At 45.4% G+C, this 12,994-nt stretch overlaps 1 protein-coding gene and 1 non-coding gene across 15 annotated transcripts in view; one reads left to right on the top strand and one right to left on the bottom strand.

The window, feature by feature from the left end:
* The window catches only part of MACF1 (microtubule actin crosslinking factor 1), a 340,927-nt gene that overhangs the window by 23,156 nt on the left and 304,777 nt on the right, over positions 1-12,994 (top strand). The window lies entirely within an intron of this gene.
* LOC112446146 (U2 spliceosomal RNA) lies at positions 9,144-9,330 on the bottom strand. Its single transcript, XR_003034212.1, has one exon. It is a non-coding gene; the product is annotated as a U2 spliceosomal RNA (small nuclear RNA).

The raw sequence follows: 12,994 nt of genomic DNA, 5'->3' as shown, positions 1-12,994 counted from the left end.
CTTTCTCTCATTATGGGAGAGGTGTCATGGTATATAAATCACTAAAACAATGTAGTGCAAAGTGATAAAGTTTTGTTAACACGGTGGTTGGAAAATACAAGCTTAGGATTTGGTATTGTTTATCTAAGTGACACTGTGAAGCAATCTCTTAGTTAAATGTACACTTGGTTTTTAAGTTCCTTTTTAGAACACAGCCCATGAATTGGAGTGGATAGCTTCTAGACAGAACAATAGAGTAATTGCTACTTCTGGTCATGGACACTGTTAATTCAGAAAGTGAGTCAAATCCGTCTGCTGGGAAATCACAAGGTTTGGCCACATTCATGCTGTTGAAATCATAAATGTGTGCATGTGCTAACAGTGCTTATGAGAGCTACTGCTTGCTTGCTTGCTTACTGTCTTGGACTTGCTTCGCAGGTGACATCATCCACGCCAGGGAAATACATCAGCTGAGGCCTAATTGTCCTGGTACTTTTCAGTGCCAATTTCAGGTTTTCAAGATCATTGTATAGAGAATACTTCAGAGTGCACATCTGGGAAGAGGATCAAATCACAAGTGAACAATTACGGGTTGCACAATGAGTTGGTAGTGTTTTCTCAATGATCCTGAAAACGCCCAGGCATTCCTTTTACTAAATAAGGTTGGCACTTTCAGCTTCTGACAATTATATGTTGAGCCACGTTGCGACTAGGTGTGTGGAGTGCTAAAGCTCCTGCCTTTGCTCCTCATGGTCTTGGCTGGAGTTTAAGCCTCTGTTCTCTTGCTTCTGTCAGGGGCATTTACTAATTTCCAGGCCTGGAGGAACTCTTTCAGACCCATTGGCTTGGTGTGTTTGCAGTATCTAAGAATGTTTATTCCTACTTTTTTGTTACTTCTAGTAAAATACTATCTTTTTCTTCCAGAACTTCTCAGTTCCTAGAATAAATTACACTGAATTTCTGAGTCTTTGTCTCCGGTTTATTTGGACTTCCATAATTTGACTTGTCTTGCACAGCTAATTCTCTCCACTGTGATAGCTCTGTGCTTCATTTGGGCAGGTCTCAGTAATCGTTCCCTCAGGTCCTCATACCTGCCCCTGTGCCTTCATGTTCTCTCTTCCTGGGATGCCTGCTCCCTTTCTCTTTGATTCTTCACATCTTATCTCTCCTTATTAGCGCTAAGCACAAGGCCTGTGTCCTCCATGTGGCTTTTTCCCGTTCCTCTATCAGAAATTGATCTCTCCCTTCACTGATCTCCTGGAATGTCTGCCTCCTAATTAGTCTTTTAACTATATACTGTTTTGTGTTATTCTTGCATTGCCTCATGTCTGTTTGAATTGTTTCCCTAATGAGATTTTATATTCTTACAGAGTAGGGACTTTTCATACTTGTTTTGCATGTGGTCCATTGGCAGAGAATTTCTCTCAAGAGAAAGGGCAATCTTGGCAGCACTTTCAAGTCATATTTTAAGATAATTTTCTTTTCATATTGTACAAGTTGTGTGTGCTTAATGCAGAAAATGATTAAAAAAAAATACAGAGCAGTAAGTAGAGCTTTGGGTTATATGCCTTCTGTGTATGGGTGGAGAATGTGGAAAGGCAGGCCTACCTGCAGATAGATGTGCTGTAGCTGGAGAGAACACAGCTCTCAAGAATAGGCCCTTTTTAGCAGCCTGGGATCTCATACCCTTAGCTTGCTTCTGGCTCCGTAAATTTTGTGTCAGATTGTGAGTCTGCTTTTGTGGGGCCCGAACACTTATTTTTCTTTCACTGTTCAGGACTGCTTTCTTCTGCAGGACTATGTGTCAGTCATCAGGATGTGCTAGTTATCAGGGTTGATTTGGGCTGTTGCCTAGGACAAGTTAATGAATTGGTCAGTCAGCATCTTTCTCTTGGGCAAGGGCTTTGCCAGATGTACTGTTGTTGCCTCTTAACATAGCAAATTTCTCTCATCGTTTTTATTCAGAAAGGTAAACAATTCCTTTGTGTGGGTAAAAGAACAAGCTTGCTTGAAGTGTCTGTTGAAGTTCAGATGGTTTCAACCTGCAGGAGCATGTTGAATTGAGATATGTAGGAAGGAATTTTTTTTTTGGCCATGTTTTTCAGTGGGTCTTCAACAGTGAATAAGGTCACTTTTGTACACTGCATTCTACTAGCAGCTATAAGCAGATACTCTATTGGGGAGGGTGTTAACTGGAAGATGGGGGCACTTAGCGTTGAAAAATAACATTAAGATTAGGGATCGAGGGAAAGAAGGTCCTGAACGTTCATATGGGGAGCCTGAGTTTTATGCAATGGACAGGATTAGTGTAGTGACTGTAAATGATGAATGAGAGTGGAGATTGACTCTCTTGCATGTCACTGTTGCAATTGAGTCAAGAGGTTAGATTAAAGTTAGATTAAAGAGGGAGGGGCCTGTTTGAGAGACATTCTGGGCAGGGCTTCCCAGGTGGCATTGACAAAAGAGACGTGGGTTCCATCCCTGAGTTGGGAAGATCCCCTGGAGAAGGGCATGGCAACCCACTCCTGTATTCTTGCCTGGAGAATCACCATGGACAGAGGAGCCTGGCGGGGTGTAGTCCATAGGGTCGCACAGAACCCGACATGACTGAAGTGACTTAGCATGCACAGGGACCTAAGGTTAGATACTGTACCAACATTGTTAACTCTTCTAGAAGATTTTGTCTTGAAAAGAATTAACTATCACTTGTTCCAGGGCTATTCCAAAGCAAAATGTTTTTTCTTGTTTAAAAATCTTCTTCTAAAGAATTTAGTCCATCTGAACTTGTTAGATAGGGCTGTGTGTTTGAACCTAAGGCTCAAGATTGGGTTTCTTGGTCATTACGTCTCACTTAAATTAGCAATGCTGAGTGCCCCAGACACACACTCTTCCCATCCTCTGACAACCTTCAATGTATGCTTCCAGGAACACCTGCTGAGAATTGCATAAGAAATCCTCTTAAATCCCTTCTAAAATCTTCCATTATATCTTAAAGTGCTAATCTCCCAGAGTGTCAGGGGTTGTTTGGAGGATCCATTCATTCATTTAACTAGTGCTTATTTATTAGCCACATCGTGTGGCAGTGGGATCTTAGTTCCCCAACTAGGGATTGAACCCATGCCCTGCAGTGGAAGCACGAGTCTTAACCTCTGGGCCACCAGGGAAGGTCCAATAATCATTTATTGAATATCTGCTCCGAACTAGGCAGTAGGCGAAGTGTTGAAGGAACAAAGATAATGTCTTTGCATCTCTTTGACCTTACGGTCTAACAGGGAAGACATTTTGGTGGACTGACAATGACCTTCCATTGCAGGGAGTGCTGGTGAGCATGAGTCTAGTGCCATGGGCTTGAAAAGGGGTACCCATGATGGCCAAGTGGGGAGGGCCAGGGAGGCATCCAAGGGGGAGTGACTGACTTGCCACCTAGATAGTGAAAAGGGGTACCCATGACGGCCAGGTGGGGAGGGCCAGGGAGGCATCCAAGAGGGGGTGACTGACTTGCCACCTAGATAGTGAAAAGGGGTACCCATGACGGCCAGGTGGGGAGGGCCAGGGAGGCATCCAAGAGGGAGTGACTGACTTGCCACCTAGATAGTGAAAAGGGGTACCCATGACGGCCAGGTGGGGAGGGCCAGGGAGGCATCCAAGAGGGGGTGACTGACTTGCCACCTAGATAGTGAAAAGGGGTACCCGTGACGGCCAGGTGGGGAGGGCCAGGGAGGCATCCAAGGGGGAGTGACTGACTTGCCACCTGGAGAAGTCAGGACTCTGGGCAGAAAGTTCAGGTGAAGGGCGTTCTGGGCAGCATGAACAGGAGGAGGGGTGGAGAGCCTTAGGAGAGGAAACATGGGATCTTAGTTAAGGGTGGAGTGGAGGATGTGAGGGGAGGAGAAATGAGATGAGGTAGGAAGAGTGGGCAGGGCTGGAATGTTGACTGATTCTCTGCCATACTGCAGAGAGTTTAGACCTCACCCTACAGGCTTTGGGGAGCCATTGAAGGATCTTAGGCAAGGAAGACTAGGATTGGATTTACACTTTAGAAATACCCCTGCTGTAGCAGGGTTGTGACAGAGGACTGGAGAGGGGCAAGGCTAATGACAGACCAGTTAGGCGGCTGTTAGAGTGATTTACGAGTGATTAGAGTTTAAACTAAGGTGTGGACATAGCAATGTGAAGTGGACAAATCAAGAAATGTTAAGGGGTAAAATCCATGGGTTTTGTTGACTAACTGGATGTGGTGTGAGAGGGGAGAACCTAGGATGACTTGCAGGCTTCTGTGTGGGTGGGTGGTGTCATTAACTAAAATCGGGATCTAAGGGGAGGAAGGCTATTTGTGGGGACTGGTGGCAGTGCTGGCGCAGGGGATGGTACTGAGTTCCGCTTTGGTTGTGTTGAAGTTGGGGTTTCTGAGGGGCGCCGGTAGAGGTGCCCTGCCGGAGGGCACCTATAGGATGTGGAGCTCAGGAGGGCTCTAGATAGGAGTGGACGGACCAGGAGGTTGCTGAGCGAGTGCGTGTACACTGAGAGACAAAAACCTTGGGGAACTCCAAGGAGAGGGTGGCTTGGGGACCAGAGGAAGAGGATCCCGTGAAGGAAATTGTCCACCGAAAGTGAGCGCCCAGAGATGTAGGACGAAGAGGGGAGACCTGAGTTCAAGAAGGAAGTTGTGTCACATCGTGTCAGATTATTTAGAGGTCAAGCAAGACTTTCTCCTCTGTTAGAAAGGTCACCTTGTCCTGGAGCATTTTCAGTATGGAAAGTATAGTCCAGAAAGCAGTGGGTTGGGGAGTGAATGAGAAGTAGGTTTGGAAACCTGGACTTGGATGAAGCAGAGAGGAGGAAGGCCCAGACTAGTTAGAGGGGGATGTAGGGGTGGAGGGCATTTTGCTTGTTAACTGTAACACAGAATTAAACATTAACATGGAATTAAGTTTAAGTACTGTTTGGGAAGAGTCAACAGAGGAAAGAATAAAATTCAAGGGAGGAAGAGAATAATTGATGAAAGCATGAGATCCAGAGTCCGAAGAGGAATGTGTCTGATGAGAAAGATGGAGGAAGGCAAGAATGCAGGTGGCCGAGCTGGTTGATTAGAGGCTAGGGAATTTCTCCTGATGGATTCTATTCTCTCTGGAAGTAGGGGGTGAAGTTGTCTGCTGAGAGTAGGGGTTGTGCGTCTGTGTGTGTGTGCGCGCATGCTTGCCCAGATGTGTTCATTCTCTCCCTCTAACTCCAGAAGCACTCAACAACCTGAGTCTAGACACTGAGAGAGCAGACAGGTGGATTGATCTGGGATCCAAGTTTTCCAGTGTAGGTTTGATGGAAGAATAAAGGGTCTTTACAGAACGGGGGTTGGGTGGGGTGGGGGGCTTCCTTGGTAGCTCAGCTGGTAAAGAATCCACTTGCAATGCAGGAGACCCTGGTTCGATTCCTAGTTTGGGAAGATCCCCTGGAGAAGGGATAGGTTACCCACTCCAGTATTCTTGGGCTTCCCTGGTGGCTCAGATGGTAAAGAATCTGCTTGCAATGTGGGAGACCTGGGTTCTGTCCCTGGGTAGGAAAAATCCCCTGTAGGAGGGCATGGCGACCCACTCCAATATTCTTGCCTGGAGAATCCCATGGACAGAGGAGCCTGGCAGACTACAGTCTATGGGGTTGCAAAGGCTTGGAGACAACTGAGTGACTAAGCACATATGCACAGAATCAGGGGTCTTTCTAAGAAAACGTAACATCTGCTTGGTTATTGATTGTTTATATTATTTTCTGACTTTTATTTTGTGCCCCTAGGAAAATTTTAAAGTCTTTCAGAACCTCATGTAACTTGTATATTCTTTTCTATCATTTAGTAAAGTACAGGGCAGGAATTGATTTTTTCTCTATTTGTTGACTTAATCTGACTTTTGCAGTTAGGAGCATCTTGACTCTTGACAAAGAGGGAGGCTTTTCTCCCCTGTGGTCTTTAATACTCGTCTCACTGTCTGTTGTGGGAGTCCTCATGAGCTAGCCTCGCTTACTCTCCCCAGGGCAGTTGAGCTCAGGAACATTGGTGCTTTCTATGAAGACTGCAGGATTAGTATTTCCTATTCTGTTTGGACCAGGCTTGTGAAGTCCGGGTTCTTTGCAAGACTAAACAGAGTGGCTATTGTGGAGGACGCAGCCTCCTTTTTGTTGATTTTGGCAGGCAGGCAGCGGACGTGATGGATTTGTTCTCATGACTCAGAACCTCCCCTGCCTTACCTTAGCAGGTTCAGTATAGTCAAAGTGAAGTCGCTCAGTCATGTCTGACTCTTTGTCACCACATGGACTGTAGCCTGCCAGGCTGTTCTGTCCGTAGGATTTTCCGGGCAAGAATATTGGAGTGGGTTTGCCATTTCCTTCTCCAGGAGATCTTTCCAACACAGGGATCAAACCCGCATCTCCTGCATTGCAGGCAGACTCTATACATCTGAGCCACCAGGGAAGGTTAATATATAATCACCAGGGAAGGTCAATATAATCACAATTTTTCAAATCATGATAGTGTCCTTCAGAGTTTATCTGACCTTTATATCTACAAAGAGTATTAGTTACCCTTCCCTTTGTCCTCTGCTTGCTTGGGTTTTTTACCTTTAGTGTAGAGGGTATTTCCTGGTGTATTAGGTCCCCTTCAGAATTGACTTAGGTCTTCCCCCTGTGATGTTCTCTGATGTAGTTGTTAACTGGTATGTTCTCCACAGTGTGACTTGTTTTCTGTTCTTCGTTTTGTAAATTTGGACTCTATATTGGGTAAACTTGATGTGAGTCATCCCTGGGAGTGGAAGGTGTGTCTCCACTAATTTGGAGAATCTTTGATCTCATTTCAGTCCCTGGTTTGGCTGATCCAGTACAGTTTCTGAGTCCTGCAGGAGGTGTGTGTGTGCACGCTTGTTTGTTCCTTGCCTCTCCTTTCACAAAACGCGGTGGATCACTCCAGGGGATGCTGCTTTACATGTATGATCACCCTCTGCTAGCCTTGTCATCACCATCAGCCAAAAAATGCCTCTGTTAGGAGCCTCTGTGAATGTAGCACAGTATCTACCACTGAATAAGTGGAGTTCATAAACCCTCTATCTGCCCCCCAGGAATGGAAGTATACAGTGGATGTTACAAATGACAGACAATAAAGAAAGGATAAGCAGTTGAACACATAATAGATGGTTACTCCTTTTTTAGCTATCATTTTCCCAATAGAAATTCTCCCTAAAAAGAGACCTAGTCCAGAGGGAAAGGGGTTTGACAGAGTCAAGCTTATCTTCTGTTCCAAGCAGAGTGACAGGGAGCGGCTGTCTGTGGCCCTTTGGTGTCAGGCCGTTTCTCTCAGTGCCCTTTCCAGTCGTGCAGAACCTTATTTCCATGTTCCCTCTCCATACAGCCAGGTCAGGATCCTAACTGCGCCCCCTGCTCTCTGTGGCCTGTGGCTGGAGTGGTAGGCAGGAGACCATCTGGAACACTTGGGTTCCCTGTACAATTGTAACATGAGGAAATTCATCCCTGACCTTCTGCAGACACTAGAAATGAGCCATGGGGTTGCTGTTGGATTGGAAAGAAACTGGTCTGGCCTGGTCTGGGGCACCTCTGGGCATCGGAATGTAGGACCCATCCCAGCCTCTGTTGGTTAGTTTCCCAAAAGGAGAGCGGACCAGACTAGTTTAGGCGGGGTGCTTTGAGATCCTCACCTCTCCCAGAGGACTGATTCATTGTTTTTATTGTTGTCATTTTTAATTAGTATCATAACACTCTTCATGTAGTGCTGCCTTTATTAGAAGAATGGGTGTCTGTGAGGGGCTGGAATTTCCCTCCACCTGCCTGTGGGAGGGAAAGCTTTAGAGGGAGCATTAGATTCCCATCTCGCAGGCCTCCTCTCTTGCATCATCCTGTGGGCGGCTCCTGGGGTGAGGCAGTGGAGGCCCTGGCATGAACATGCCATTGAGAAGGGATAAGAGGCAGTAGCCGCTGTAGCTGTGGGCACAGGCGGTCTGTTAGTAAGTCTGGGTGGGCATGGGGGCACTGCCCTGGGGGAGAGGCAGCCTGCCGTCCCTGTTGCTGCTGTTGGCGGCTTCCCTCTGTCTTTGTCTAAAAGCAGAGCCACAGTCTCTGCCTTCTTTCCTCTCCCGCCTCCTCCTCTTGATCACATCTCACTTTCGGGCTTGTAAAGATGTGTAATGCCTTCAGCAGATAGGCTTGTGATAATATGGAAAGTTGAAGAAATAAAAGCTCCAGAGATTAGAAAGTTGAGTGAGGATTTGATTAGTGGTTTAAGTATAACAAGTGTTTTTCTTGCAACTCATCATAAACCAAAACTGCCTTGTAGCATTTCTTACGTTTTGTTGTTGTTGTTGTTGTTAGTTAACTTTTTGTATGTATTTGTTTGAACTTCTCAACCTAATTATGATCTTGTTCAGGGTGTAGGTTGTGTCAAATGAGATGGATGTGATGTATCAATACTTGAAAAAAGTGAACCACTTTGCAAATATTGGTAGTGGTTATATTTCTTTGTTCTTCCAACAACTTACAGTACCTGCAATGGGTTTTTCCATACGATTGTCCCACAGACATCTCAAACTTGATATGTCCAAATGGGCATCATTGTCCCCCTCCCTGCTCCCAGACCTACTTCACTTCCTGGGTCCCCTGCTCAGCTGAATGTCTTCCTCACCCATCCAGGTGTCCAAGCCAGGAATCTGGCTTCATGCAGGTCTCCTCCCTCTCCTGCATCCTGCCCAGGCGACCAGGCTTTCAACAAGTCCCATGGATTCTGTCTCCTGTGACTCTCCACCGCTCATCTCCTCCAGTGCCACCGCTAATATATGAGTTCAGAGCCTTATCTCTTACCAGTACTGCTGTGATTGCTCTTTACTCCGACTTTGCTCTTACTTCAAACTCCTACCTGAAAAAACTTCCCAAAACTGTAAAACTGTTCACATCGGGTGGTATGTTAGTGTTGACGTTTTTTTTTTTGTCTCTGTTTCGGGTGGTAAAAGAAAAAAAAGCTCTGAAAAACCATCCCTACGTGTTTCTCAGAGGGTGCCTGTGCAGTTACACACAAGCTGTAGTGAAAAGCAAGAGTCAGAAAGACCAAAGGCCAAAGTCCTAGTTCTCCATGGCAGACCAACTAAAATCCACTTTTCTGCACCACTTTTTTCCCCGTGAGGGGGTGCACCGTTCTTGGAGGTACTGCAGTATCAGGTCAGAGCTAGGAGTGGATGGAGCAATCTCGTATCCCAACTCCCTGCTCCAAAAATCCATTTAATATATTGTCCTTGGATAGAGGGCGTATCAGATATTAAACTGGTAAGTGTGGGCAATTTTAAAGGAGCTAATAAAGGCAGAAGATATTTGTTGCTGTTATTAGCGGCTTCCTCTTGTTTATGTATTTGTCTAAAGGCAGAGCGGAAGTTCCTGCATGTTTTCATTTATTAACTCTTGTATTCCTAGTGCCCAGAAGAGTGTCTGGTGTACGCTGTTGTTTAGTCAGTTAGTTGTGTCCAACTCTTTGCAACCCCTAGGACCCCCGCCAGGCTCCTCTGTCCATGGGATTCTCCAGGCAAGAATACTGGAGTAGGTTGCCATTTTGCTTCTCCAGGGGATCTTCCTGACCCAGGGATCGAGCCTGCATCTCCTGTGTTGGCAGGCGGGTTCTTTACCATTGAGTAAGGTACTCAATAAATATTTGTCAAATGAATGAACTGGAAATGATCAGTTGAGCTCACTCTTGTTTCTCGGAAGGAAATGAAATGAGGAATGGAAAAGTGTTAGTAACTTGTCCAAGGTCATGTAACTAACTGGTGCCAGAGCCAGATCTCACCAGGCGAGTGGCGATTTTTCTTTCTTTCTTTTTTTTTAATGAAACCACGCCTAAACACAGTTCCTTTATGTGATTTGGAACAGATGCACATTATCGGCTTGACTGTGTATCCCTGTGAGCAGGGGTGGGGAGAGGAAACTAATACATATTAAACCCTGAATGCTAGGTGCTTTATCTCATTTAATCGTCACAAGTAGCATCCTGTGACAGTCCAGTGATATTGGTGGATATTGCAGATGAGGAGGCCAAAGCTTAAGGAACCTGAGTAAGTTCCCTGAGGGTCACATGCTGGTAAGCAGCTGAACTAGGTTTTTGTACTCAGGCCTGGTGAACTCCACTGGGCAGGAGGCCCTCTTACCTTAAATTCTGATTTTGTAGTCTAAGTTGCTTTAAAGCAACTTAAGATTTTCAAGTCAGACTGCTCTTGAAAATGGTCTGATTTGATTTGCTCAAATAGAGTTGCAGTACTGTTTATTGCTGTTGTTCAGTCCTTATGCTGTGCTGACTCTTTGGGACCCCATGGACTACAGCACACCAGGTTCCCCAGTCCTTCGCCATCTCCCAGAGTTTGCTCAGATTCATGTCCAGTGAATTGGTGATGGTATTTACCCATCTCATTCTCTGCCACCCCCTTCTCCTTCTGCCCTCAATCTTTCATAGCATCAGGGTCTTTTCCAGTGAATTGGCTCTGTACATCAAGTGGCCAAAGTACTGGAGCTTCAGCATCAGTCTTTCCATTGAATATTCAGGATTGTTTCAGTTTAGTTCAGTTCAGTCGCTCAGTCACGTCTGACTCTGCAATCCCATGGCCTGCAGCACTCCAGGCTTCCCTGTCCATCAACCAACTCCTGGAGCTTGCTCAAACTCATGTCCATCCAGACGGTGATACCATCCAACCATCTCATCCTGTCATCCCTTTCTCCTCCTGCTTTCAATCTTTCCCAGCATCAGGGTCTTTTCCAGTGAGTCATTTCTTCACATCAGGTGCCAAAGTACTGGAGTTTCAACTTCAGCATCAGTCCTTCCAATGAGTATTCAGAATTGTTTTCCATAAGCCAACCCCATGGAATAGAGGGAGGGATCGTGGTGACAGAGAGGGGTCTGTGGAGCTCTTGAGTCAAAAAACAATCCCATGCTCTGGGCAATGCTAGCCCGCCATTCAATTACATCACACAGAACTGAATTTCGGACTTGTTTTCTAACCTAGGCACCCAGGACCACTATCGAAAGGCTCAGGCCAGTGCGGCACTTCTGAATGTGTTTGGTAGTGTTCATAAGCACAAAGAGCACAAACAAAGACAGTACCTAAAAAATGTAGGCCAGGTAGAGCAGGAGAGAGGACTGCACCTGATTGAAGCTAGCTGTTTCTGTAGTAAGTAGGCAGACCGTAATTACCTGTGTTGCTCAGAGACCTAAACTGAGAGTGGGGGTGGGGAGAGGTCACACCCATTATCTTTGGAGAAATGATGGGAGTAAATAATCCTTAGTTTCCAATTTACTCCAGGAGCTTTCACTCACCTTTCAGAGTCACATGTGGACTTTGAGGTGGTACCTTGTCACCCCAGATCATCCAAGCATAAGGGTAACATTGTTTTTGTTAGAAATCCCCTTAGGTTCCCCAGCCATTCATTTTGAACTCCCTATTAGCTTCCTCTCCGTAGCTTTGTGTAGCCTGCCTTAGAAAAGAGAGTGGGGCCCAGGAGGGGAGAGGAAGGAGCAGGGAAGGTGGCAGAGAAACAAAGACTTAATTAGGAGGTTCCTCTGTCTTTTGGGAGTTAAAGTCCTTTTCATTAGCTGATTGCCCAGCTGGGAATGGAGACCCAGGAGGAGGAAGAATTGTAATGGAAGCAGAATAGTTAGAGACTTGGTGATCCAGGGCTAGCAGCATCCACAGCACCTGGGAGCTGGTTAGAAATGCACAGTGTTAGGCTCCACCCCCACCTATAAATCAGTTTTTATTTTAGCGAGATTCCCAGGTGATTCCATGAAAAATTTGAACAGCACCAAGTTGGTAATAAAGCAGTTCAGTGTAAGGGATTTTGGAGTCTGATAGATCTGGGATTGAGACCTGGTTTGGCCATTGAATAGCTGTGTGACCTTGGATGAATTCTTTAACCTCTCTATGTCTCAGCTTCTTATCTGCAGAATAAGGGAACTCTCTACTTCAATGGGCTGCTGGGGAGAGTAAATGAAATACTGATTCTTTCTGCAGTTGATGGTGTCTTAGATTTAATGAAATTTAGTATTGTCTGTAACATATCAAATACTGAGCCTGGTACAGAGTAAAAAATAAATGTTATTGCTAATAACTGAATTAGGCAAATTTACAGGAACAAAGAGCCTATTTCTCGTTTCCCTCTCTATCTCTCAATGAGTGCATTTGTCTGCAGTTTAATAAAACTACAGTCAGTATATGTATCCTCTTTGATGTTTTACTTAGCATTATTTAATAATAGTTGGAGCAGAAGCAGTTAACAAATATAACATGTATTAATATTCCAGGCACAAAAATTTATGTGTGTCTTTATTCATTCAGTCCTTAGAGTAGTGATGTAAGACAGGATCTCCATTTTCAGGTAAGGAAACCAAACAGAGAGGTAAAGTGACTTGCCCAAATCACACAGGTGGTAAATTGCAGAGCCAAGGTTTGAACTGAGGTGGCACCCCACTCCAGTACTTTTGCCTAGAAAATCCCATGGACAGAGGAGCCTGGTGGGCTGCAGTCCATGGGGTTGCTAGAATCGGACACGACTGAGCGACTTCCCTTTCACTTTTCACTTTCATGCATTGGAGAAGGAAATGGCAACCCACTCCAGTGTTCTTGCCTGGAGAATCCTAGGGACGGGAAAGCCTGGTGGGCTGCCGTCTCTGGGGTCGCACAGAGTCGGACACGACTGAAGCGACTTAGCAGCAGCAGCAGCAGTCAGTTTCTAGCATCCGTGCTCTCTGTTTTCATGTATTGCTGTTGTCCTCAAATTTATGGGATGTAATGGAAATCAGGAGACGGGTTGGGTACCTAATTCTGATACTAACTAATTTGTGATTCTGGTCAAGTCAATTTACTTCTTTGGGCCAGTTTCCTTATGTAAAAATGGGAGAAATAGATGGGATTTATAAAGTCTCTTTATTAATTCACTCAACATACAGTGCTTGAAATTAATAAAAGATTGTTAATTGGTTCAAAAGTACTTGCTG

This window comes from Bos taurus, chromosome 3 (genome assembly GCF_002263795.3).
Source record: "Bos taurus isolate L1 Dominette 01449 registration number 42190680 breed Hereford chromosome 3, ARS-UCD2.0, whole genome shotgun sequence".
NCBI classification, from domain to species: domain Eukaryota; kingdom Metazoa; phylum Chordata; class Mammalia; order Artiodactyla; family Bovidae; genus Bos; species Bos taurus.
Note: the sequence above shows the minus strand (reverse complement) of the source record. Positions and strands in the feature narration are given on the sequence as shown.